The sequence below is a fragment of the Macaca nemestrina genome, chromosome 7 (assembly GCF_043159975.1).
Source record: "Macaca nemestrina isolate mMacNem1 chromosome 7, mMacNem.hap1, whole genome shotgun sequence".
Lineage (NCBI taxonomy): Eukaryota > Metazoa > Chordata > Mammalia > Primates > Cercopithecidae > Macaca > Macaca nemestrina.
The window spans coordinates 165,691,713-165,719,021 of record NC_092131.1 but is presented as its reverse complement, the minus strand read 5'-3'; the positions used below and the strand labels follow the sequence as shown (position 1 = coordinate 165,719,021).

At 36.7% G+C, this 27,309-nt stretch overlaps 1 long non-coding RNA gene across 5 annotated transcripts; it reads left to right on the top strand.

Moving 5' to 3' along the window:
• The first annotated feature begins 6,213 nt into the window (after positions 1-6,213).
• On the top strand, positions 6,214-25,430 carry LOC105492807 (uncharacterized). Of its 5 annotated transcripts, XR_011606179.1 has the most exons (7): positions 6,214-6,322; positions 9,531-9,559; positions 10,145-10,203; positions 10,336-10,544; positions 10,842-12,285; positions 14,525-14,564; positions 25,317-25,430. It is a non-coding gene; the product is annotated as an uncharacterized lncRNA (long non-coding RNA). The 5 variants fall into 5 exon arrangements; XR_011606177.1 differs by having other exon boundaries at positions 9,531-10,203; XR_011606178.1 differs by having other exon boundaries at positions 6,214-9,559.
• The last annotated feature ends 1,879 nt before the right edge of the window (positions 25,431-27,309 follow it).

Sequence of the window (27,309 nt, the reverse complement as noted above, 5' to 3'; positions counted from 1 at the left end):
CGGCACACACATCTTAAGATATGAATCCAGCTTTAATCTCCTGCATTTAATGAGGTAATTTCCCAGATATCAGCTGTCTACCTTTCTTTGTGATGCCTCCTCTACTACATATTACATATTTTAATCCAATTTATTTCTTTGTTTGATTAGTGAATTGTATCCGTTTTCTGTTAAATTAGAACATCTCTTTCATCTTTTTAATTATCATTTATTTATTTTTCTTCTTTTCCCTTTTCTCTTGACTAGTATGAATTTTCTTCTAACCTTAAAATCATGCATTCACTTGTTATTCTTCTGGTCACTCCTTAGTGACCATATTCACATTATGTTTATATTTAATAATTTCTTAACTGTATCTGTATCCTTACCTCTCCTCGGTAAAACAGGACACGTACTTGGGCTCTTCCTTCAACCCCACCCAGGTTGGTATGTCTGAATTTTTAATTTTGTATTGTCCAGTTATTATTTTTGCTTGTTTTATTTTTCATGCCTTTTAAAAAAAATACATCTAACACTTAGTAAGTTATACCCCCACTTTCCATTTACCTTATTACTACCTTCTGTATGTATTTCTCTTATTTTTGAAGTACCACCTCTAATACATTCAGCTCTTTAAGACTGTCTTAGTGTGATATATTTTCTGATGCTTTGTATGCCTGAAAATATATTTATGACACCTTCGCATTTAAATGAGAGCTTAACGAGATTTTTTAAATTCTAGTCTTAAAATCATTTAACTTCAACACGTTGGGGAAAAAAAAAAAAAAAGGATCTTTGCTTTTATGCCTTCTTTTCTCCGTTTTTCTGTTACTTGCTACCAAAGTTCTATCTGACCCACAGAGATACAGGAGGAAACAAAGGATAGGGAAGACCGAGATTAAAAGGGAAATTACATTTAGTGTAAGGAACACAGACTTCAGAGTTACAGAGACATGAATTTGAACATGACAGAGCATACCCAGAAGAGAGAAAAAAGAATTCACAAACTAGGGCAGTGACCTGCGTTTGTTAACTCAGGAAAAAATAAATCCCCCAGTATTTCAATATGTTATGTATTCATGAGTTGTAACCAAGAACCCACTTAAATTTCAGGAGCTGATGGCCAGATTCAGGTGTTTCACACGACTTATTATACCTATGTATTTTTTGGCAAAAAGAAGTTGGAAAAAAAAAAATATATATATATGATTTTTTCTATGGGTTCATTATTTTGTCAACCAATATAAATGTTAGTGTTTGATCATATGGTACATAAATATGGATATCAGATTTATGAAGATTGCACCATTATCATTATAAGATTATTTGCATTTCATTCAATGTTGTCTGATGTTACTAAACCACCTTCTGGTTGTTGTTTGCATTTGCTTGTTATATCTTTGCTTATCCTTTTCCTTTTGACCTTTCTCAATCACATGGTTAAAGATGTGTCTCACATATCCATACATCAAAAAACAGGCTGGAATCTGTGAATACGATCATGAGCCCATTGACACACCACCCACCCTCATGGCACCTGCGTTCTTTCAGGACAACAGACATAAAAGCAGGCACTATGTTTGTTTTACTTGCTACTTCATAGAACTAAGCACAGTGCTATTATTTCTGATAATACCGCACATCTACAACCATCTGATCTTTGACAAACCTGACAAAAACAAAAAATGGGGAAAGGATTCCCTATTTAATAAATGATGCTAGGAAAACTGGCTAGCCATATGTAGAAAGCTGAAACTGGATCCCTTCCTTACACCTTATACAAACATTAATTCAAGATGGATTAAAGACTTAAATGTTAGACCTAAAACCATAAAAACCCTAGAAGAAAACCTAGGCAATATCATTCAGGCCATAGGCATGGGCAAGGACTTCATGTCTGAAACACCAAAAGCAATGGCAACAAAAGCTAAAATTGACAAATGGGATCTAATTAAACTAAAGAGCTTCTGCACTGCAAAAGAAACTACCATCAGAATGAACAGGCAACCTACAGAATGGGAGAAAATTTTTGCAATCTACTCATCTGACAAAGGGCTAATATCCAGAACCTACAAAGAACTCAAACTTACAAGAAAAAAACAACCCCATCAAAAAGTGGGCAAAGGATATGAGCAGACACTTCTCAAAAGAAGACATTTATGCAGCCAACAGACACATGAAAAAATGCTCATCATCACTGGCCATCAGAGAAATGCAAATCAAAACCACAATGAGGTACCATCTCACACCAGTTAGAATGGCAATCATTAAAAAGTTAGGCAACAACAGGTGCTGGAGAGGATGTGGAGAAATAGGAACACTTTTACACTATTGGTGGGAGTGTCAACTAGTTCAACCATTGTGGAAGACAGTGTGGCGATTCCTCAAGGATCTAGAACTAGAAATACCATTTGACCCAGCCATCCCATTACTGGGTATATACCCAAAGGATATACCTCATATCCTTACATCATGCTGCTATAAAGACACGTGGACATGTATGTTTATTGTGGCACTATTCACAATAGCAAAGACTTGGAACCAACCCAAATGTCCATCAATGATAGACTGGATTAAGAAAATGTGGCACATATACACCATGGAATACTATGCAGCCACAAAAAAGGATGAGTTCACGTCCTTTGCAGGGACATGGATAAAGCTGGAAACCATCATTCTCAGCAAACTGTCGCAAGGACAAAAAACCAAACACCGCATGTTCTCACTTATAGGTGGGAACTGAACAATGAGATCACTTGGACACAGCATGGAGAACATCACGCACTGGGGCCTGTCCTGGGGTAGGGGGAGTGGGGAGGGATAGCATTAGGAGATATACCTAATGTAAATGACGAGTTAATGGGTGCAGCACACCAACATGGCACATGTATACATATGTAACAAACCTGCGCATTGTGCACATGTACCCTAGAACTTAAAGTATAATAAAAAATTTTAAAAAGAACTAAGCACAGTGCCCGACAAATAAGAGGATAAGCATAAATATATATTGAGTAAATAAGCTTATTTTTTAAAAGCAATTACTTAATCAAAATGCTGCTGAAGGCTTTAGAGTAAAATTGCACAGAGCTAGAGGAACATTTGAAAGAGAGACCTGGCTAGGGATTGGATAGCTACCCTATGAAGTGACTCTTCAGTTCAAAGAGGCTGGACAATGAAGAATGGGAAAAGTATTCCAGAAAAAGAAACATAATTTTCTTCCAATTTTCATTTAGCTGTATTTTCTAGTTTTGTACAGAGAGTAACATTTATAAAATAAGTAAATATCTTAAACAGAGCAAGCACTAAAGAGAGCAATTTCTGGCCACTTATAAGGGTTTATGATAAACAGGATAAGGCAAGGGTAGGCAATCAGGAAAAGACTACCCCAAAATTACCAGTTGATTATTTGTTTATCTAAATATTAGATTGATAAATAAAACTTTATCAGTAAAGATATATTTTCATCATCACTAAAATAAGATTTCTATCTTCAGAGTTGCTATGAAAATTAAAGAATAGTTCAAGTAAGCTATCTTAAATCCAGTTTCAAACAAGGCAATACACAATCATGTAAAACTAAGTGAGGCTCCTAGTGCAATGCCTACTACATACAGTCATGCATCACTTAATGACAGGGATACCTTCTAGGGAATGTGGTGTTAGGCGATTTCATCATTGTGCGAACCTCATGAGTGTATTTACACAATCCTAGATGGTGTAGCCTACTGCACACCTAGGCTATCTGGTATAACCTATTGCTCCTAAGCTACAAATGTTTATAGTATATTACTATACTGAATACTGTAGGCAACTGTAATACAATGGTAAGTATCTAAACATACCTACGCACAGAAAAGGCACAACAAAAATACAGTGTTACAATCTTATGGGACCACCATAGTGTGTACAGTTCGTTATTGACTGAAATGTCATTATGTGGTTCCTGACTGTATTAGTAATTCAATAAATGGTTATTATTGTTGTCATTATAAGTAGAAAAGTAAGGCGGGAGCGGTGGCTCATGCCTGTAATCCCAGCACTTTGGGAGGCCAAGGCGGGCAGATCACGAGGTCAGGAGATGGAGACCATCCTGGCTAACACGGTGAAACCCCGTCTCTACTAAAAATACAAAAAATCAGCCGAGTGTGGTGGCGGACGCCTGTAGTCCCAGCTACTCGGGAGGCTGAGGCAGGAGAATGGCGTCAACTGGGGAGGTGGAGCTTGCAGTGAGCTGAGATCCGGCCACTGCACTCCAGCCTGGGCGACAGAGTGAGACTCCATCTCAAAAAAAAAATAAGTAGACAAGTAAAATATAGTTTTTTCTTCTGTAAAATATATGTAATACTAATTATTTTATAGACTTATTTTGAAGATTAAATTAAATTTAGAAATGTATGTACAGTATATATTACTGTGTTTAGAATTTAGGAGGTATCAGCCAGGCATGATAGCTCATAGCTCATACCTGTAATCCCAGCACTTTGGGAGGCAGAGACAGGTGGATCATCTGAGGTCAGGAGTTTGAGACCAGCTTGGCTGACTTGGTGAAACCCCATCTCTACTAAAAAAAAAAAATACAAAACATTAACCGGCCGTGGTGGTGCATGCCTGTAATCCCACCTACTCAGGAGGCTGAGGCAGGAGAATTGCTTGAACCTGGGAGGCAGAGGTTGCAGTGAGCCGAGATCGCGCCACTGCACTCCAGCCTAGGCAACAAGAGTGAAACTTCGTCTGAAAAAAAAAAGAGTTTAGGAAAATCAAAATTACCATGTTTAGATAAAGATACATGAATAGATAGGTAGATACCTAGACAGTCAAAGATATTGGTAGCATAACAAAATTTAATGTCATGAAGAAAGCAATTCATAAGCATTTAGAAAAGGAAGGTGAGTATGGCAAAGTTTCTAGAAGAAATGAGGAGCTATAGAAATGAGAAGAAATTGAATAAACAAGTAAAGATGACTTGACTTTCCAGGGGAGGTTGCCATTCTGACAGAGCCACAGAGCTTCTTATCACTCAAAAATTTAAAAAAAAAAAAACAAGAAATACTATAAATCTATATTGAAGCCAGGGAATTAACAGAAATAAAGCAAAATTTAGCAACCTGTAATTTTATCCTCCTTCTCGAGAAGGATTTCAAATTCATGAATAGAGCTAACTGCCCAATTTATGTAGCAACTAAAAACCCTGATTATATCTTGGTTTAGTCAGGATTAATCACTTCGATCAAGATTTAATCAATATAATTAAATAATATATTTAATCAATATAATCAAGATATAATCAATCGGGTTTGGCTGTGTCCCCACCCAAGTCTCATTTTGAATTGTACTTCTCATAATCCCCACATGTCATGGAGGGACCCAGTGAGAGGTAATTGGATCTTGAGGGCAGTTTCCCCCTTGTTATTCTAGTGATAGTGAGTTCTCACCGATCTGATGGTTTTATAAGGGGCTCCTTCCTTTGCTTGGTTCTCATTCTTTCTGCTGTCACCATGTGAAGAAGGACATGTTTGCTTCCTCTTCTACCATGATTTTAAGTTTCCTGAGACCTCCCCAGTCATGCTGAACTGTGAATCAATCAAACGTCTTTCCTTTATAAATTACCATGTCTTCATTAGCAGCATGAGAATAGACTAATACATGTCTCCAGCCACAATTCATGACAAAAGCTCTATGTGTCATTTTTCCAGTTTACACTGGAAAAATAAAGCAAGATCTCCACATTCTCTAAGGTTAGCCATTATTATCAAGACAAAGTGATTTTACAGCTCAAAAATGATGACGTTAATGGTTTATAGTTAAAGGTAATATATGAGGCATCAAAGAAGAGAAAAATAAAATAATTTAGCTCCTGGCCTGAATTTCTTCTTAGTATTTTTATGAGGTTAAAGAGATTAGAGAAAGACCAGGGAAGAATAACCTACAACTGAAAGCCCTTGATAGATTTACTGGTGGGATAGGGAAAGGGTGAACCTAGAAAAAAGGAAAAAAAAAAAAAACAGCGTGTCTCAATAGAATAAGTAATGAGCATCTCAGCTAAATGTTCCTGTAATCACTTCTTATTAAAAAGGTAAATCAGATGGGCTTACTGAAGTAAGCAATAAATTCCCTCAAATGCACAAAGATCATAGAATTATGAATAAAAATCTGAGTCAGAGTGTCTATTTTTGTCACACTATCTCTGTGGGAGAACCCAAGAGAGAAAGTGAAACTGGTCATACTCCATGAGCCTCTTAAAACGTTCGCTTAGGGTTTGCTACATACATCCAATGTGGAAATAAAATGCTTCTCAGATTTTATTGATTCCATCAATCTAGGATCGTAAGTATGTAATCAGGTATGTTTCAGGATATTACATTTAAAAATAGCATTCTTATTTTTATTTGTGTAATCTCTTATTCATTAATCGGTTATTTGGGCACTCGACTTAGGCAATAAATAACTTCATGTTTTCTTCTTGAGTTCTGTAAACAGCATAAAAAAGGAAGCAATTTGGCACCTTCATCTAAATATTAACTAAGCACTTCAAAAGTAAAGAGTTTTGTTCAATGCTATCCAGATTATCTGACACAATCCCTCCGTGGATGCAGCATGTATTTTTAAAGCAAAAAAGAACATATAAAATTCAAAATAAGTTATATTAGACTGCTAAAACAATCATCAAGATCATTCACGGATAAATCTCACTTTCACACAAGCCTCAGCATAATGCTCAGAGGTAAGGACTTTCTTAACCTGAATCAAGCCCAACATCATCCCGATTCTCCATTTTACCCCAAACACCAAAAACTTGGTAGGAAATGGATTATAAAAATGAAAGTATACGTTTATATTGCTGTCTTAGCTTGTGATGTGAAAGAGAGCTTCTTGAACTTGTTTACAGGTCTGGATAAAAAGAAAAATTTGTCACAAATCCCCAGTGTTTACTTATGTTGCCTTTCATGATAATATTACTTACACTTTCCTTGTATAAAAAGTTACATGTATTTAACAAACATTTTCAGAAGGGCCTCTTACTCCATACTAGAGACTGTGATCCAGGCATTAGATATGCCAAAAATAATAATAATAATAATAATAATAAGTAAAAATTTTGTTTCTAGCTTTTATAAATATGTTACTTAGGAATTGCATACAGTTACTCATAACCGGTATACATACACAGGCGAGCAGCCCCAGGCTGGTATGGTGGCTTCTGAAGCCACCAAGGACTCAGACTTCTTTGATCTTTTCCCTTCATGATCTTTAATCCTCAAGGTCACAATCTGGCTGCTGGAGCTCTGAAGGGGATTTTGTCAGAAAGAACACCCTTCCCCACCCCACATTCAAGGAACTTTCTTCTCTACCTCCCACAACTACAAAGAACACTGGAGAGAACTTAGAAACAGGGCCACACCTAACCACAAGGAAACCTGAGGATTTTCATTAAAAAGGGGAAGACGAATAAGAGTTTCTGCCATAACCAGTATAAAAATAATTAACAGTACAGTGTGATGAGTATGTTAGCGCTGGATTTTCAGGATAAGTTGTATCAGTGGTTGGCTGAGTACAGGAATCCTAGGCAAAATAACTAATGTATGCCTAAAGTATCAAGGAGCCAATTGCATTTAGGGAATGGGAGGAATATTCATGTGGATGAAGGGTAGCATGCTCAGGGAAACTGGTAGGTGAGGTTAAGGTTAGGTATCCTTTTATAGCATAGAGATTAAAGCTCAGACTCTGGATTCAAACTGACTGGATGACCTTGAGAAAGTTAGTTAACTACCTTGTGTCTCATATGTAAAATGGGGACAATTGTACCTGCTCCACTGGGTTGTTATGAGTATTAACTGAGGTAAACTCAGAAGCACCTAGAAAACTTTCTAAAATATAATTGTCCAATAAACAATAACTATTGCTGGTTGTCTATGAATGGCCTGCATGTGTTTGCATAAGGGACACAACAACGTCACTAACTAGGGATTGGGGACCCACCAGGAAGCTTGGCATAATCAGGTTTATTTCTTGGGAAGAATTCTCTCTGGTGTGGTAAGATTTAAGCTGTTGTCAAGGAGATTAATTAGGAGGACGTTTCAACTGAGATGATGAAGTTCTAAACTAAATCAAGAAAATTGGCTACGCTTTAGACTCTTGATAATATTGTCAAATTTCTTGTTGGAATTCTAACAATGTCGACGACCACTGAGAGTACAAGTGATACCTCACAAAAACCTAACACACATGTTCATCTTATTTTAAAAAATTGCAAATTTGTTAAGTGAAAATGATGTTTTATTATTTCTTTAACTTATTATTCTTTTTTAAGGTTGAATTTTTTAAGTTTATTAGCTCTGTATTTCCTTCTCATGTTTTTATGTTTATATCCTTCTCCAGTTGTGTTTTAGAAACAATGCTTTCCCTACTGTTTCTATGAACTGTTCATATATACGTGATCTTGGCCATTCGCATGCCCTATTAGTTTCCATGATTAAAGGCTGCATGGAAAAAGGGTCAAAGGAGGACCTCCCTGATTTAATTATAGATTACCAAAAAGAGAGGCAGACAAGGGGAGACAATACTGAGGGGATGTTCTTGCAGAAAAAGCCACGTAAACCTTCCAGCCAAAAGTCAATGACATCTTTAGTAAATTCTACAGAGTTTCTGAATACTTTGAGGAGTATCTTTCCTATGAAGAGACTACGAATACCCACTGAGTCCTGCTTTGAAGTCAGAATCAGCGGGAAGTAAAAACAGACTTTGCTCAAAGGGTAAACCAACCACGAGTTACTCTTGTTAAGATTATTCTCATGTATTTTATATAATCGATGTCATTATAAATTGAAAGATTTTTTTCCATTATGATTTCTAAGTGGTTGTTTCTGGCATATAGGAAAGCAATTTTATATCATTTGCAGGGGTTCTTAGAAATCCTGACCTTTTCAGTTGATTGTCTTGAATACTAATGATGATTTTAGTGATTATAATCCTTGATTGTACTAAATTAATAAGAGCGAAGTATTGTTTAACTGTATAAGAATCAAGGACAGAATAGCATTTTATCAGGAATTTATTAGAGTATTATATCAGACCTTAAATATGTTTTTTCTTCTTGAAATATTAATGTGTTGTGTCAACATCTTCATAGCATTTTACTCACAAACTAATTTTATTAAATTCAGTAAGTATACAAAATATGTACAGACTGAAAAATCTTATGTGGTGAGGCTGAGAAAGGAGATCAAAAACAGAAACAAAACTTAAAGATCATAAATGGAACCTTAATCAATACGCCCTACCCCGTTCTGGTCTAGTTGAATCTCATCTCCAGAAATAAATGGAAATGAAAATGGAAAACAGCAAAATTTAACAGAAATATGATTTAGCCAAAAAGAATAAGAATATGATATGCTATTATTTTTTAAAGTTAAACCATTTGAAAGAACTGTCTACATTGGTTGTTTAAAAGGAGATTTCTCATTATATATGGTTGTGTGAAAAAAACAAAAACTAAAAAAAGGTAACTAAACAGCACGTGTAATTCTAACCATGTGTTTGTATGTTAACAGGAATTAACCTTTAGAAAAGAGAGTCAGAGGTAATGGCTTTTTTTTCTTTTTGTTTAAACTTTTGACAATAAATATCTATATTTTTGACATCAGAAAAATATTGTTAAAAGAAAATCTAAACACAATGCCTCTTTCCCGTTTCTATAATAATTCCATATTTCAGAAAGAATTTTTAGTAGATTTAAGATGAAGATAAGTTAAAATATCTACATGAGAATTTCTGATCAGAGAAGCACCACACATTTTGATAAAACATGATTATTATTATTTCACAAATATTACAAAGTAAACCACAAGTTTTGAGAAAATAGGTTTCTCATCAAAGAATCTTCATGTTCTTTATCGTCCTGACTCATACAAAATGTTCACCAGAGTTGCGTTTTTGAATTTTTTGGACAACTTGTTGATAATTCAAGATGGGGCCAAGAAAAATAAAGTCAAATATAGAGAATAACAGAAATTGTGTTTGTGTTCAAAAATTCTGGACAGAGATTATTTGGGTAAAAGGTATGGTTCATCTCTTGCTTCATTTTAAATCTCTTTCTTTACTGAAATCAAATTTCTTTCTGGGATTTTCAAATATCTTATCTCCATATTTTTGTCTTTATGTCCAGCCTGAAGATTTATTTCAGTTTCTCCATTTTCCTAGCAGGAAAATGCTACATGTACTTAAGTAAGTATAAAACTTTACTGATTGATATTCAGCTATAGAAAAATGTCTCCCATTTTATCCAGAATTTTGTGAACCTGAGGTTCAACTTTGGAAACATCCTTATTCTAGTTTCTCTTTTCCTTCCAAATATAGAGCTTCAAGTAATATGGATAATTGAACTCAACACAGAATAATTAAGTAAAAAAGGAAACCTCATTCATTGCATAACTATTTTATTTCTCTGACTCCTTCCTTTGAATATGTCCTGGATTCAGACACAGAAAGTCAACGATTTCTAGCATTCATTTTAGAATGTTGGTTTGCCCTTGCTGGAAATATCTGTATACCCAACAATTTTGGTGGTAAGTTCATTTTATATTCTGTCACTGCATTTAACAGAAAGTGACTAAGCATCCAAGTCAAGATTTCTGGAAAATAAGACCATAGCATAACTGAAAAATGAACATTTGTTTTACAGGAAATAGTGCACTTGAACCACCCATATTAGCTACAGTATGAGTTAATATGGCACTTTTAGTAAAAGTGAACTTTAAAATACCGTAAAACAATGACACATTATTATTTTGGGTGACTGCAATGGTCAAAGCTTCTTGACTCTACAGGTCATTTTAAATATTTTCTTTTCTTTCTCTCCACAGACATTCAATTCTCTGGAAAAGTTTGTCTAAATTGCTGGAGAATATGTTTTTGGCCCCTTCACTTCATATGAGTACCGCATATTGAGGCCCTCTAGCTGGCGTTTCAGAGCCACAGATATAATGTGACTATATTGACAATTATTCAATCCTGAGAGAGACAAAGACCCAGTGTTCTATCTTTATTATTCAAACGTACTGCCCCTGTTTGGTGAACAGGGATTCATTCACTCCAAATACAAAAGGTCCCTGAACTCATTTAGAACACAAAAACAAATTATAATCACTTTAAGCCAATGGAATTCTGCGTTATCATAAGCTAATGTTTTGAGCTTTTTCTGCATCTTAGAATGCACACATCCTTGTTTAAGATTCAAACCTCTGGACACAATTCTGGTTGACCAGTAGGCTTTTTAGCTGACAAATGAGTGGCTGACTTGGAAACCAGTTCTTAAAGCCTCCAGAGAGCCACATGCTGATACTCCTGAGCTCTCAGCTCTTAGATTTTTCACATCATTTTTACAAAAGAAACACCTCAGGTGTACCAAAGCTTTGTGTAATGAAATCTTTCAGAGCAGCCAGAAAAATATAACTCTTCCCCACCTGGATTCAGTTGTGGGTTAGAGCACATTTAATTTCAAGTCAATAGGTTCCCTGCACATCAGCACTTAAGGGATTAAAGACAAGTCTAGTTTTGTTGCCCTAAATGTACTGTTATTGTTATCAATTCGTGCAGCCTTGCAATAAGTTTTCAATAAATCTAAGATTAACTATGATTTTCTTGCCTATAAATAAAATATAATCATCTTAAAAATCAATGAAGGGAAAACCATCATATCCATTAACCTGGCTCGGAATCCCTCCAGGCTCTTGATATGAAACACAGTGCAGTGGATCTTTCATTTTATTGAGCTATATCTCTTTGTATGGCAACCAGCAGGCAAAAGAAAAAATCTAATCTAAAAACCAAAGACTAGGGTTTTTTTGTTGTTGTTGTTCTAAAACCGCTGAGGTAAGGACTGAATATTCTTTTCTGCCTGGGGTTAATTTTTTTCCCGCTTTAATTTGCAATCATGCAATAAAAAAATGGGGGGAGGACATTGCCTCAAGTAGCTAGTGGCTTTATTACCATCTCTCCTGCCAGTCTCCACTTTTTATCACTTCCAAATCCTTTGTTTTTAAAGTCACCTGCACAACCCTGCAATGTTAGAAACACCTTCAGTTGTCTTCACCAACTGTCATTTCGTACCATCTGCTGTTAGCATCTCAAAAGCAGTAACGCATGGGGGTCAAGGCCACTTTCTCTCAGGAAACTAAAAAACAACAGAGCCAAGTCATTTAATGTGGGTTTTTTTTCCCCCTGTCAGCTTTACTACACTCTGGAGTGGACATTTTCCTTGCCTTTCAGTTGCGAATGTTCCTCAAAAGACATGAACTTCACAATAAGGTAACCACACAAAAGCAAGGTTTTATAGACAAGCCATTATCTACTAGCAGAAGGGGGCGATTAGTCATCTGCTCCACTTGAAATAGATCCAAAGAATTCAAGCCAGCACTGCAAAGAGCAAAATGCATTTATGTCAGGATTTCAGAAAGGGAGCCATCCTCCCTTAATGTCAGGGGCATCAGCACAGCCTTTCAGAAGGCTGTAAGGAATCTCAGAAGTCAAGCAGCAAGGAGTTGACCTAAGATTCAGTAGCTTGCTTTCTTTTGCACTCCCATACCACTACAACCTGGATGGTCCGCTCGTCTGATCTTTCTTCGGACTAGAGCCAAAAAGGACCACCTTTTGTTTCTGCTTTTGTCAGCTACTAAGAATGGTCAGTTCTGCCAGGTGCAGTGGCTAAGACCTGTCATCCCAGCACTTTGGGAGGCTGAGGCGGGTGGATCAACCGAGGTCAGGAGCACGAGAGCAGCCTTGCCAACATGGTGAAACTGTCTCTATTAAAAGTACAAAATTAGCTGGGCGTGTTGGCAGAAACCTGTAATCCCACCTACTCGGGAGGCTGAGGCAGGAAAATCACTTGAACCTGTGAGATGGAGGTTGCAGTGAACTGAGACTGCGCCATTGCACTCCAGCCTGGGTGACAGAGTGAGACTCCATCTCAAATAAAAAAGAATAATAATAGTAACAAATAAATTAATTAAATAAATAAAATAAAAATGGTCAGTTCAATTAAACTAATTCAACCCCGAACACCAGATAGGCTCTCTAAAGACATAATCTTCTCTTAAAATGAAATTGTTAGTTGTCATCATTTTCCCCTTTTTATATTTTTACAAATCATTACAAATTCACATAAAATTCTTCAATCTGAAAGAGGGCTAGTTTACTGTCAAGGCAGTTCACATACAAGTCTAAGTTTTTCACCCCATAAATAAAATATAATCATCCTAAAAATCAATAGGAGAAAACAATCAGAACCATTAACCTATCTCAAAATCCCTTCAGCCACTTGGATGAAGTACACAGTGCTGAGTCTTTCGTTTTATTGAGCTGTATAATTCTTTGTGTGGCAAATGGCAAGGGGAAAAAAAATCAAAGACTCAGGTGTTGTGTTCTGAAAATCAGAGCGAAGTGGGAATGAGATAATAGATTTTGACCCTTTGTGATTATAGAAATAAACAGATATTGGAAACCCCAGAAACGATGGTTTTAAGCAACTGGAAAGAGGTTAGCTTGGTTTAGCTTCTCCCTTTGAAAATGCTTCCTCATGAGCAATTTATAAACCTGGGCATCAATTTTGAAAATTGTTAGAAAATTTTCTTTAAGATTTAAGGGGAAAAAAAAGAAGAGGTAGAGGAAAAAAGATTGATTTCAAAAGTAGAAGTGTGAGTCAAGTGCACTAAAAAGACAAGGCTGATTTAAGATAGGCCCTGCATAGTGGTGCACACCTGTAGTCCCAGCTATTCTGGAGGCTGAGGCAGGAGAATCGCTTGTGCCCAGGAGTTTGAAACCAGCCTAGGCAACATAGCAAGACCCTATCTCAAAAAAAGAAAAGAAAAGAAAAAAGACTGATTTAGTCTTAAGTTTCAAGTTGTAATATACGAACCGAAATGAAGATACTCATATGAAGCTGGTTGCTATTTACCACTGCTCAGTGGTCACTTCTTAATTCTCTTCTTTTCCACAGAAATTTGTTTTGTAAAGTTCAATAATGAGGAAAATTTACAACCTATAACTGGACTTTTTAAACATAATTTCAACTCTTATTTTAGATTCAGGGGTACATGTGTGGGTTTATTACCTGGGTATATTGTGGGATGCTAAGGTTTGGGGTACGATGATCCCAGTACCCAAGTCCTGAGCATAGTACCCAATAGTTGGTTTTTTAACCCTTGCTCCCCTTGCTCCCCTTGCTCCCTACCCACTGTAGTAATCCCCAGAGTCTATTGCTGCCTTCATTATGTCCATGAGTACCCATTGGTTAGCTCCTACTTATGAGTGAGAACATGCAGTATTTGATTTTCTGTTCCTGCGTTAATTCGCTTGGGATGATGGCCTCCAATTGCATCCATGTTGCTGCAAAGGACATGGTTTCATTCTTTTTTATTGCTACATAGTGTTCCATGTACCAAATGTTCTTTACCCATTCACCACTGATGGGCACCTAGGTTGATTCCATGTCTTTGCTATTGTGAATAACACTGCAATGAACATAAGAGAACATGTGTTTTTTTGGCAGAATGATCATGACTGGACTTTGAACATCTAACTTCATTAATGTAAGTAAAGTCTTATAATACATTATATCTCAGATACATTCTTTAAAAAAATAGCCTTCCTGTTCTTCCTTAAACTCCCCTGCCCCTTTTAAAAAAATGGAATACCTCTTCACTCAACACAAGGATAAAGTAAATAATTTTCCAGTGGTTTATCTAATGAGCCATGAATATGTTAAAAATATAAATAAGGACATCCTTATAATAGCCATACAAAAACAGTCAACTCTTCATGGGATGAGAAAAGGAGCAGCTTGGTAATTAGTCACTATAAAATTGAAAGAGAGTTTTTGGTAGGATTTTGAGAAAAAAAACTCACATTTTTAATATCTGGGTAACACTAAGTTTAAATGGTCATTTTGCTATATATCTCTAACACCCAGTTTAATAACTAAACATTTGGAGAAAGAAAACTATATATGGCTTCCTCAGTGAGAAGATATTAAAGAAATAACAGAATCTAACGTAATAACAGAATCTAAAATCCAAATGCTATTTTCCATAACTAAATACAAAAGAATAACATTTTTTGATCACTTCTAATTTTAAAGTTTTAAATTACATTCTATGCCAAACAATTAAAAGTACTAAGCAAAAGAGAAGGAGAGATATTATTCTTTACTAGCACTTAGCATATGGCCAGATATTTAGCCCATTTGCATTTATAGGAATGATGGATTTTTTCTTTTAATCTCATTTTATGTTTAATATTTATTATAAATTATTGTTGTTTCTTCTATTCCCTTTTCATAAGTTTTGCTGGCATTACTTTCTGTTTATCTTCCCCCTTTCCCTTCCTCTCCAGGTAATCTGGAAATTAAATTGTGCTTATTGATTTCACTAGTGATTCCTAATAATGATAATTTTAAAATATACTTGATTAATATATCAACATTAGTTAATAACTGTCGTGCTTACTTGTTCACTGCTTCCTCACCTTTTATCTCTACCTCTGAAAGAGACTATTAAAGTCTCTTATTCCCCAATTCTCCATTTCCCCCACTGAGAAGGGGCTTTTACAATGCTTCTTCTTGCCACAGAATTTTGCTTAGGTAGGCTATAAGTTTTAATTTTAAGTTATTATTATATTATCTCTTCTGGAGTTTCTCTATGGTTGAATTAATTCTTACTTTATGTAATAAATTCCCAGTTAATTTTTAACCACCTACTAAGTCTTAATTATTGCAAGATTTGTTACCACTTTTCCTCTTTTCTTTATTTCCCGTTATCATCAAATAATCTGATTCCATTAACAAAAATTGGAAGGCTTCCTCAAAATCTTTACTTAAATAGGTGACTGAGTGGTCTATATTCCGATGCCTTGACTTTCTCTTACCCTGACAGATAAATATCTTAGATAGGTAAAGAATCTCTGCTTAGCAGTTCTTTTTTTTTTCTGTTTTCTTTAAAATTTATGATCTTCTCTTTATAAAACAAATTAAGAATGTTTATAACAGACTGATTCTCTTTTCTTCACAATTTATTCTTAAAATTTCGCAAGGATATATTTAGTTGTAAGTTTGTTTTCATTAATACTCTTTGGAACTAAAGGAATCCTTTCAATTTAAATATTGAAGTTTTTCTTCAGCTCAGGAGATTTTCCTCAATTATTTGTGGAATTATTTTGCATTAGTCATATTTTTGCTGTAAAGATGCTGCCTAACCTATAAAATCGTACTGACTTACAACAACCCGGTTCAAGTCTGTAAGCTGGCTACAGATCAGCTGGTCTTGACCTGTAGTAGGCAGTGCCTTTGGGAAGTAATTAGGTTTAGATGAGGTCATGAGGTTAGAGCCCCCTTGATGAGATGGATGACTGCCCTTGTAAGAGAAGAAAGAGATGCCAGAGCTGCTTCTCTCCACCAACGGAGGATAGAGAAAGAAGGCAACTCTCTGTAAACACGAAAGACTGCCTTTGCCAAGAACCAAATCTGGACCTTGATCTTGGACTTCTGAGCCTCCAGATCCGTGAGATGTGTCTATTGTTTAAGCCACCTAGTCATGTATTTTGTCATAGCAGCCAAAGTTGACCATGACAATTCTGAAAAATCCTTTTTCTATTCTAAATGTATCTCCTTGAGAGCCATTAGTTTTTTCTTTAATTTCTCTCCATCTTTTTCATTAGTTCTAATTTGGTAGTACTCTTTCTATTCTAGTTTTTTTGATGTGGTCTTCTCCATCATGTGACTTAGTCTTGAAAAATTAGTTATGCTTTATCTGTGTCTATACAGGGCTGTGTCTTCTTTCATTGTTACTATAGGTCAGGCTGTTTGTCTCTCTCACAGAGAGTTAATCTGACTAGTTCCAGTAGGACAGAAGTTTCTCTTTTTGTGGACTAGCAGCATAAACTGGTAAAATGTCATCCTTCTGCTGACACTTGGAAGAGTGCCCTCTACTCTCAGGGGCATCTTCATCATCTGTTGTTGTTTTTTTTTTTAGACGGAGTCTCGCTCTGTGGCCCAGGCTGGAGTGTAGTGGCGCTATCTTGGCTCACTGCAAGCTCCGCCTCCTGGGTTCAAGCCATTCTCCTGCCTCAGCCTCCTGAGTAGCTGGGACTACAGGCGCCCGCCACCAGTCCCAGCTAATTTTGGTTTTCTTTTTTTTTTGTATTTTTAGTAGAGACAGGGTTTCACCATTGAGCCTGGATGGTCTCGATCTCCTGACCTCGTGATCCACACTCCTCAGCCTCCCAGAGTGCTGGGATTACTGGCATAAGCCACCGCGCGGGTCTAGCCGCAAGACCTAGAAATGCTTCAGCATACTGCTGTGGTCCTCTTTCAAAGGTCCGAAGTTAACAGATCTAGGAGCTTTTCCACGTCGAACACAGTAAGCCAACAGATGTGCCCTTTGCCAGACACATTGAAGTCTAGGATCTTCCCCTAAATCCTGAACAAAGGCAAGCCTTCAACTTTTACACTGGTCCCTAAGTTTTTTCTTAATGATATCATGAAGCCTCACCGATATGGTAGCCATTCGCTATGCATGATCATCAAGCACCTGAAATATAGCTAGACTGGCATGAGATGTCTTATAACTGTAAAATACACACCAAATTTTAAAGGAATAGTACAAAAACAGTAAACTATCTTCTTAATGTTTTCATATTGAGTATGTGCTAAAATATTTTTGACATATTAAGCTAAGTAAATTATTTTTAAAATTATGTAAATATTGAATTACTGAGATTAGTGTTCATTCCTTATTTTTACCTTTTTTTTTTTTTTTGAGACAGAGTCTCGCTCTGCTGCCCAGGCTGGAGTGAAGTGGCATGATCTCGGCTCACTGCAACTTCTGCCTCCCGGGTTCAAGCAATTCTTCTGCCTCAGCCTCCCTAGTAGCTGGGACTACAAGCGCACATGGCCACGCACTGCTAATTTTTGGATTTTAGTAGAAATGGAGTTTCACTGTGTTGCCCAGGCTGGTCTTAAACTCCTGAGCTCAGGCAATCCACCCACCTCAGCCTCCCAAAGTGCTAGGATTACAGGCGTGAGCCACTGTGCCTGGCCTATTTTGACCTGTTTTAATGTGGTACTGTAAAATTAAAAATTATATAGACTGCAGCGCAGCTCACATTATCCTTGTTTTTGCCACAGAGATTGAGGCCCTGTCTTGCTCAGCTTCCCCTAAGAGGAGAATAGTTCAGTCTATCCTTCAGACTTCACTGATGTAAGGGGAAAAGGATGGAAAAGAAGTTGGGAAGTGTACTTAGACCACCTTCATCCAAATGGCCTTGTCTTAAATGAGAATAAATTTTGTTTTTATTCATGAGCTTTATTCTTACAACCATTTATGATTTTTATTTTCTCAAATTGGCATTTTGCCTTCAAAAACAGAAATAATTTCTAGGAAAATAATACAAATTAAGAAATTCAGCTTTCAAAAATTTTTCTAATTTAAGGATAGTGAGTAAAATATATTCAATATTCAAATACACTTAAAGTAATAACAAAGGGCTTAAAATTTTCAGAACATCCAACTTCTGCTTTCACAGACTTATAAAGGCATTTAACATTTCTGCAACTTATATGGTGAAATCTATGTCCAGTTGTGGTTTCAGGTATACTCTTAATAACTTGAGTGTTTGAGTAGTTCACACTAGACCAGAGAATTGTCAAATTTTAGAAGACTGAATAATAGGCATCACAGTTTTGAGGGACTGAAATCATCAACAAATGAATGTAAAATAACTGAGGGACTTGGGTTTCATTTAGTTTCTCATCACTTCACTCTTCCTAATTTACAGTACTTCTCAAATAAGAAAATTAGAGTTTCGCACGAATTATTCAGTAAGCTTTGAGCAGTTAGTGTTTACAAAACTCAATCATCTCTAAGGTTCTAGTGATTACACATCACGGAAAACTCACAACAATACTTACTGGTTAAGCACACAAACTACTGAAGCAGAGGAAATGTATTACCATATTTCCCTGCCACACCCTGTTTGGCTAGCACTTGCAGTCTTGGTGGAATGTATTACCGTATTTCCCTGCCACACCCTATTTGGCTAGCGCTTGCAGTCTTGGTGGTATCTTCCAACTTTAGGGATTTCTTCCCCTCTCATTCTTCAAGGTTCCCCCTTAGCTTTACCTGTCCTGAAAGGACACCGTCTCCTAAAATGTACCCTTTCTATAGTCTTCCCTAAAGTTTAGTATGCTTTCCCCCTCCAACAAACTCATTTCTGTTGTCTAAGTTAATAGCTTGGGAAATATCAGAATTCAGTGGTGACTCTTCTGTCACTATTGTGAAAATTTAAATATCTTTGACTTATGTGACATACTGTATAGGAAACACCTGTAATTTGAGGCAACTATATTATTTTGTAGCACTGTCAAGAGTTAGCCTAGACATGAACTAAAAGTTTAAAGACTTCCTATCTAAATTAATGTTTTCATTAAAAAATTAAAGCAGTGACTATAAACAATAGTCAACTCAAAGAAAGTTGACTTGGGGAAATTTAAAATAATAAGCACTTTAGAGAAATCCATATGTCTAACACACTGGTAAGCACATTCTCTTTTACTCATTTGGGTACTTAGCAGACTGCAAAATCTGAAACTGCTACGTCAGAGAGTTACCAGAGCTCTCTTTAACTCACAACCCAGTTAGAGGGAAGGCTGAAGTTTTACCTCTTAAGCTAACAAGATCTTGATATGAGGCAGCATCTGTTTCTCTCTAGCCGTCAGTCTCCTTACTGACCATTCACTGGTCGTTCAATCTAATGACTCCAAGTTCTTCCTATAGTTGAAAATGTGAGGAAGCTTTCAGCATTCTTCTCTTGTTGCTGGATGTTCTATTTTACTGAATGCTCCAATTTGGGCTTCAAATCCTAACTCAGCAATTTGCCAGCTATGTGGCATTGGGCAAGCTACTTACTGTCTCTGTGCTTCAGTTTCCTCAATATCATAATAGTGAGGATAATAAACCCTATGGCAGATTGCTCTGAGAACTGAAGGAGTGTGTGAATCGTGAAGAACACTGCCTGGCAACCAAATAAGTATGCAGTGAAAGCTAGCTCACGGGATGCCCTGTTTCAGAGATCACTGCTTCTCAATGTTGGAGGCATATTAGAAGCAAACACTGATGCCTGGGCCCCTACCCAAATTAATACAATTAGAATATTTGGATGTGGGCCCCAGGTTTATGTATGGTAAGATTCTAGGGCCAGAACATCCTCAAAAATAATAATAATATGTATGTATTTATTTATTTATTGAGTGTTTACTATGAGCCAAGCTGTGTCTCGGAGGGTTTTCTTTATGTGTTCTCCCCTGAGCCAGGCTCCAGAGAGGATAACAACACCCACAAGCCATATTTGAGATGTGAGCCTGAGCGTCCAGTCCGCCGTTGTAGAACTTTCCCAGCCACCACAAGCACTGACTGGAAGGTTGAAACTGAGAGTTTGGGAGGAAGGAGGAAGGCACCAGTCACTGAATGAGGAAGGACCAGCCTCTTCCTTGATTTCTTTTCCTACACTGCCCACACTTGCCCCTTTTCCATCCTGGATACATTTATAACATAAATTATATACTTCAGCTTTATAAAATATATGTAAAAGCCCAAAAGAGTTACTCCCACTGTTAGTCTTTGCATAGTTGTTAGTGTGGATGCTTTAGGAAAGAATATTAATTTTAATATTAACCTTAAGACACAACCAAAAAATTAATTTTCTGCAAAAAGTTAACATGTTCTATAATATAGTAGAAAATGTAATCGAATATTCATGATATATTGTCAGTGAAAAAGCCAGATGTAGAACAATGTGAACATTATGATCCTATTTCTGCAAAAAAAAAAATTTCCTACTAATATTATATACAGATGTAATCATGTGTATTCACTCCAAAATATTATCAGCCATGCATAAATATTCTAACTATGCCATTAACATTATTTTTAGTTTCTGTACATAAAATAACTCAAGAATAATTGTTAAGTCTCTAAATAAAGTACGATGCTGAAATGACCTCTTCGTGACATAAAAAGTGCAAAAACAAGGCTATCATCATTTTTTCAAGAGATTCTCAGACAAAAATGTTCATGTTATTTTGCAAGCTTCTTTATTTGCATAAAAGCATGCTTGTCACATTTCTATATTTCATTGAACTTCTATTAAGAATATATAATCCAGATGTTCCTTGATTTCAGAAAGCAATTTTTCTTGAATCTGAGCTTGTTTACATTACAAGAGATTCTTTTTTAAGTAAAAGAATCAAAGTAATGTTACTTTAAAGCACAAATCCCTCTGTGAATTTATGATTTTATTAAAAATATAAGTTGCAACTTCTCAGATGTACCCATCATGAAAATATATTAGGTGTCCGCATTATTTGCTTGTAAAATATAGTGACTGGATTTATGTTCAAAAAACTGGGAGGCAGTCACGTCTTCAGTGTCCCAGGAGTGAGCAGCCCACCTGTACATTTTCTGTTGACCAAGGAAAAGAGATGCTATTCCAAGCAATGCATCTTCCATCATCCCTCAGACTCTCAAAAGTTGTAGCTTCTTATTCATAGTTTTTAGATGACATCCTTAACTGTGGATTCAGTTTCTGAATTTCTCTTTCCTAATGAATTAATGTGGATTTCACTTATTTAAAAATTCTTTATCAAATATGAAAATGGTTGAAATAGAAAATTAAAAGGAATAACATTTTTGTTAATATTTGTGATGTGTTTTGGAAAGCTCACTCCAGTAGGCTTTGTTGGTGATGGGGCAGCAGGGAGATAATTCAAGAGTTTATTAGTCTAGGCCAGACATAAAAGTCTTCAGTCCTGCAACAGCGAAGAAACTTGGAGGGAAAGTGGAGAAATGACAGACAGACATTTTCCCATTCTGCTTCTTTCCTGGCACAGCCTGCCTCCACTGAGGAAGCCTACAAAGCCAGATAGACAAAGAGTCTGAGTGACTGTGAGACCCAGTCCTTACCAAGGAACCTGCGGAGAGGCTGCTGATGGTAGTGGGAGGAAGGGTATCCCTAGGAAAGATTTTCCACCCTCATAGGAAGATTGAAGAATTCGAGAAAGAACCCTATCCTTTTGGCTTCTGGATTTTGTTAAGGAAGACAGTGATCCTTGTTGCTACTTTGCTATAATGCTGAAGCAGAAGATCAAAGAAGCTGTAGAAAAGCCATCCCAGAGTTCTAATAGTTTCAACTGCTGAAGTAACCCTGGAAACAACCTAACTCCAGAATCTTTTTTATGCGTAATGACAAGAGTCCTTGATATTTAAGCAGCTTTTACTTGCCGCAGAAAGTATTGTAACCAAAACACAGTGGATGGATTAAAACATGATACTATTCAGTAGGTAGAATCTATAATTCTTGACCATTGACAAATTATAGATGATGAGGAAAAGAAGGAAGTCTAAGACGACTCCCAAGAAACTTAGGTCAAAGGGCTTAGAGTGATATGATTTACTAAATAGAGGAATACAAATACAGAAAGTAGAGAAGGCAGGAGAGAGGAGAACGACCAATAAAGTTTGGGATATTATTGGGATATGTCTGTATTTGAGTTTGTCTGGGACTTTCAGATGACTGTGTAGTAGGTGCTGGGTTATAGTCCTAGAGCTCTGACATTAAATGAATAAAGAGACCAACACGATGGCTCACGCCTGTAATCCCAACACTGTGGGAGGCCCAGGCAGACGGATCACGAGGTCAGGAGGTTGAGACCATCCCAGCTAACAAGGTGAAATCCCATCCCTACTAAGAATACAAAAATTAGCCAGGCATGGTGGTGTACACCTGTAGTTCCAGCTACTTGGGAGGTTGAGGCAGGAGAATCGCTTGAACCCAGGAGGCAGAGATTGCAATGAGCCAAGATCATGCCACTGCACTTCAGCCTGGGCAACAGAGACTCCATTTCAAAAAAAAAAAAAAATGAAGATACACAGTAGATAAGAAGGCAAGCTTTGATATTCAGTTGGCTCCTAGACTATTTCTGTATCTAAATTTCTAGCATAGACTTCTTGTTTAATCCTGACTCATATCCCTAAAGACCTATAGTACAGTCTCTCCTTTAAAATGTCATAGGTACCTTACATTCAACATGACCACACCTAAGCATCTAACTTCCCCCTCACCTACTGATCTCTTTTTATTCCCATATGTAATATATCAGATTATGCCAGTAGTACATATTTTCTGAAAAGGGCAGTGTGCCAGGACAAACCTCTGGGAAAAACGGAGTTTAAAGGCTAGACAAAGGAAGAGGTTCTCGTGAAGAAACCCAGAAGGAACAAGAACAATCAAAATTGACTCAGAAACGTTTAGTTGAAGCCAACAAATAAGAGTTTCACCGGAGAAATGGTCAATAGCGTGAAATGTCATTTAAGAAGCTCAGTGAAATACAAGCTTATAAATCACATTCCAAAAAGGGTCAGCCACTGCCTCAGTCAGAGGCATTCATCTATTAAAGTCATTTTAGAAGAGATAATATTCACAGAAAACCACTTTCTCATATGAAAAACTATAAATGCATTATACAAGCGTGTATTTTGTGTTTTGATAATTAACCGAAGTTAAAAAGATTTGAGAGGATTTTTTAGGAAAATGAGCAGAGTGAAATCAGAGTACAGAATGTCTTTTCTCCAATATCCAACAAAGCGACCAATTACACTTTCTAAAGTGAATGGAGCAACCACCAAGAGTAACTAAATGTAAAGGTGTTCGCCTTTCGGCCAGAACCGCCATCTTCCAGTAATTCGCCAAAATGAGGAACACAAAGGGAAAGAGGAGAGGCACCTGATGTATGTTCTCTAGGCCTTTCAGAAAACATGGAGTTGTTCCTTTGGCCACGTATATGCGAATCTATAAGAAAGGTGATATCGTAGACAAAAAGGAATGCCCCACAAGTGTTACCATGGCAAAACTGGAAGAGTCTACAATGTTCCCCAGCATGCTGCTGGCATTGTTGTAAACAAACAAGTTAAGGGCAAGATTCTTGCCAAGAGAATTAATGTGAGTATTGAGCACATTAAGCACTCTAAGAGCCGAGATAGCTTCCTGAAACGCATGAAGGAAAATGATCAGAAAAAGAAAGAAGCCAAAGAGAAAGGTACCTGGGTTCAACTGATGCGCCAGCCTGCTCCACCCAGAGAAGCACACTTTGTCAGAACCAATGGGAAGGAGCCTGAGCTGCTGGAATCTATTCCCTATGAATTCATGGCATAATAGATGTTAAAAAATAAAATAAAATAAAAGACCTCTGGGCTGAAAAAAAAAAATGTAAAGGTGTTCAACCCTTTACTGAAAAGATTTAACAGAAAAGGCAGAGCAAAATACCAAACATTTCCTAGAGGGTTGTTGCCATTCTCAACCCCACTTGTACATCCTGGAGGTAATACCAGAAAAAGAAGGTAAGTCAAGGAAAACCTCACTAACAACTTCAAATTTGAAAAGGAAAAAAATTAGCAAAGGAATCAGTAGGCAACTCTGGGAAACATCTGAGAATTCTCAAGATTAGAAGCTTCCTCCAAAGATTTCAACATCTCAGCAGACACAGTGACCAGGGTCTTAGTATTTGGGGTCTCTTTATTTTGGTCCCTTCAGTCAGAAATCAAAGCAGATGAGCAGGGAAAGTGATTGTAAGCAAACAAAGTTGTTTACCCCCAGCAGTTAAACTTAAAGGACTAAGTAAAACCGATGCCAAAAGAGAAGATACATAAGACAAGATCCTGTGAAGATGAAGGGAGGTGGAGGACCAGGGAGAGTGGCTGGTGGAGCCAAGCCTATGACTGTTCATATATTTTCCTTCTTCTGTCCTGACTGAATACTAGAACTAGAGTCTCACAAGAGACAGCTATAATTCAGGATTAAATTCAGGCTTCAGAGCTCAATGCCCAATAAGGGACACAACCTGAAGCTCCAGATGGTCCTGTATCCCCTTAGTCACCTCCAACCAAAACAGATATACATCCACTGCGTGGAGAGAATTCTAGTGCAGGTCATTCAACAAGAGAGGCTCAACCTAATTTTAGCCTTAATACACTCTAACCTTCACCCTGATCACCCTCACCCTCATCCGAATTCTAACAATTTGTAAAATATTAATTCTCTCATTTGTAAAATAAAAATTGTTTTTGGGAAACATTAATTATACCAACTTCCTCCAGGGTCTTGCCTAAGGATCAAATAAGATAACTTATACAAAAATATGAACTATGCAAATGCTAGAGCACTGATACAAAAATTTGTTGTTGTTGTTGTTGTTGTTTTAATTTGTATTTGAAAAATATGTTTATATCTTTTTCTAGGCTAACAAACCTATAAAAGTACAATATGCAGCTGAACTGCCTCCCCCCGCAATTATTTCTCTTCACCTCATGAAGGTGTGTCAAAAAATATCTAAATCGACAGTACATTGGATACTCAAGATGCATCTGTGTTTTCAGAGATTTTTTGGCTTTAAAAACACATTGTCTTATACAATATTGTATTTGCAAATTGGTTTGTTAATAAAGTTTAATTTGACATTATGGGCTTCATCATATTTTAACAAAACTTCAGTGCTGACTTTGCAATTGCTTCATTTTCTGTTAAATATAGCAAACATATAATTTGTCCGGCTTACCTGGAAATAATATTGCCCTCAGCTGTTTGGTAATTGGGTAGATATTTATTGGAACATCTCATACTCTCTAAGTAAACACTTGATATTACTAGCTATTCATAACTGCAGCTTGGCATGTTCATGAAATTAAACAAAGTAATTAATTTGGTTTCAGGCATAAAACAAGAAAATATGCAGGGCCGTTGGAGCAACATGCACATGTGAAAACTCACAGAATTATTATAATAACAGAGTGTGTGCCCTGCAGTAATAAAGCAATTTTTAAATTATTTTGTCAGAGAAAGACATTTAATTTATCATAAGTAGCCTTAAAGATACAAATTTTAATATTTCTTCCTTTCATTATCAGGCTACTTTCCATATTTATTGACTATGATCATTCTGTTAGTAGGATCCGAAACTTAGCTACTAAACGCAAGAAGCATCATTTTTTTATGTGTGAAAATCTCCTTATTCCACCAGAATAAAACCTCTAATAAGATAGTACCATTCAAAACAACCTGTTATCTAGAGCAAACGTCATGGGAGAAGAACAATGATGAATATAATCAAAGCTGAAGTGAGGGAGAGAAGAAATGAGGGGAAAAAATCCCAACTTCTCTATTCTCTAAACATAACCTGACATAGGCACCTGGTTTGGTACCTTGGTCAATCTATCAGTAAGAAAAGGACACCATCATTTGCAATGTGCTTTAAAATCTTTACATGAAAAATACTGCCTAGCATGGATGGACAATGAAGGATTCTAATCAACTTTTGTGTAGTCATTATGAGAAGAGACTTCAAAAAGTTCGTGGGAAATGGAATTAAAAGATAAAAGTAAAATACATAAACTTTTTTTTCAACAGAAGCTCCAAGTTTAAAACACTGTTGTAAGTGATGATACCAGCCATTTGGTTCATCCCTAAAGAACTGAGAGTACTGGGGAATGGCGATCATTAAAAAATCAGGAAACAAGAGATGCTAGAGGGAATGTGAAGAAATAGGAACTCTTTTACACTGTTGGTGGGGATGTAAATTAGTTCAACCATTGTGGAAGACAGTGCGGCCATTCCTCAAGGATCTAGAACTAGAAATACCTTTCGACCCAGCAATCCCATTACTGGGTATATACCCAAAGGATTATAAATCATTCTACTATAAAGACACAGGCACACATATGTTTATTGCAGCACTATTCACAATAGCAAAGACTTGGAACCAACCCAAATGCCCATCAAAGATAGACTGGATAAAGAAAATGTGGCACATATACTCCATGGAGCACTATGCAGCCAGAAAAAAGGATGAGTTCACGTCTTTTGCAAGGACATGGATGAAGGTAGAAACCATCATTCTCAGCAAACTAACACAGGAACAGAAAACCAAACCCCGCATGTTTTCACTCATAAGTGGGAGTTGAACAATGAGAACATAAGGGCACAGGGAGGGAAAAATCACATACCAGGGCCTGTCAGGGGGTCAGGGGCAAGGGGAGGGATAGCATTAGGAGAAATACCTAACATAGACGACGGGTTGATGGGTGCAGCAAGCCACCATGGCATGTGTGTACCTATGTGACAAACCTGCACATTCTGCACATATATCCCATAACTTAAAGTATAATAATAAAAGAAATTTTAAAAGATTAAAAAAGAACTCAGAGAAATGGGAATTTAACTATGTCGATGCAGTCT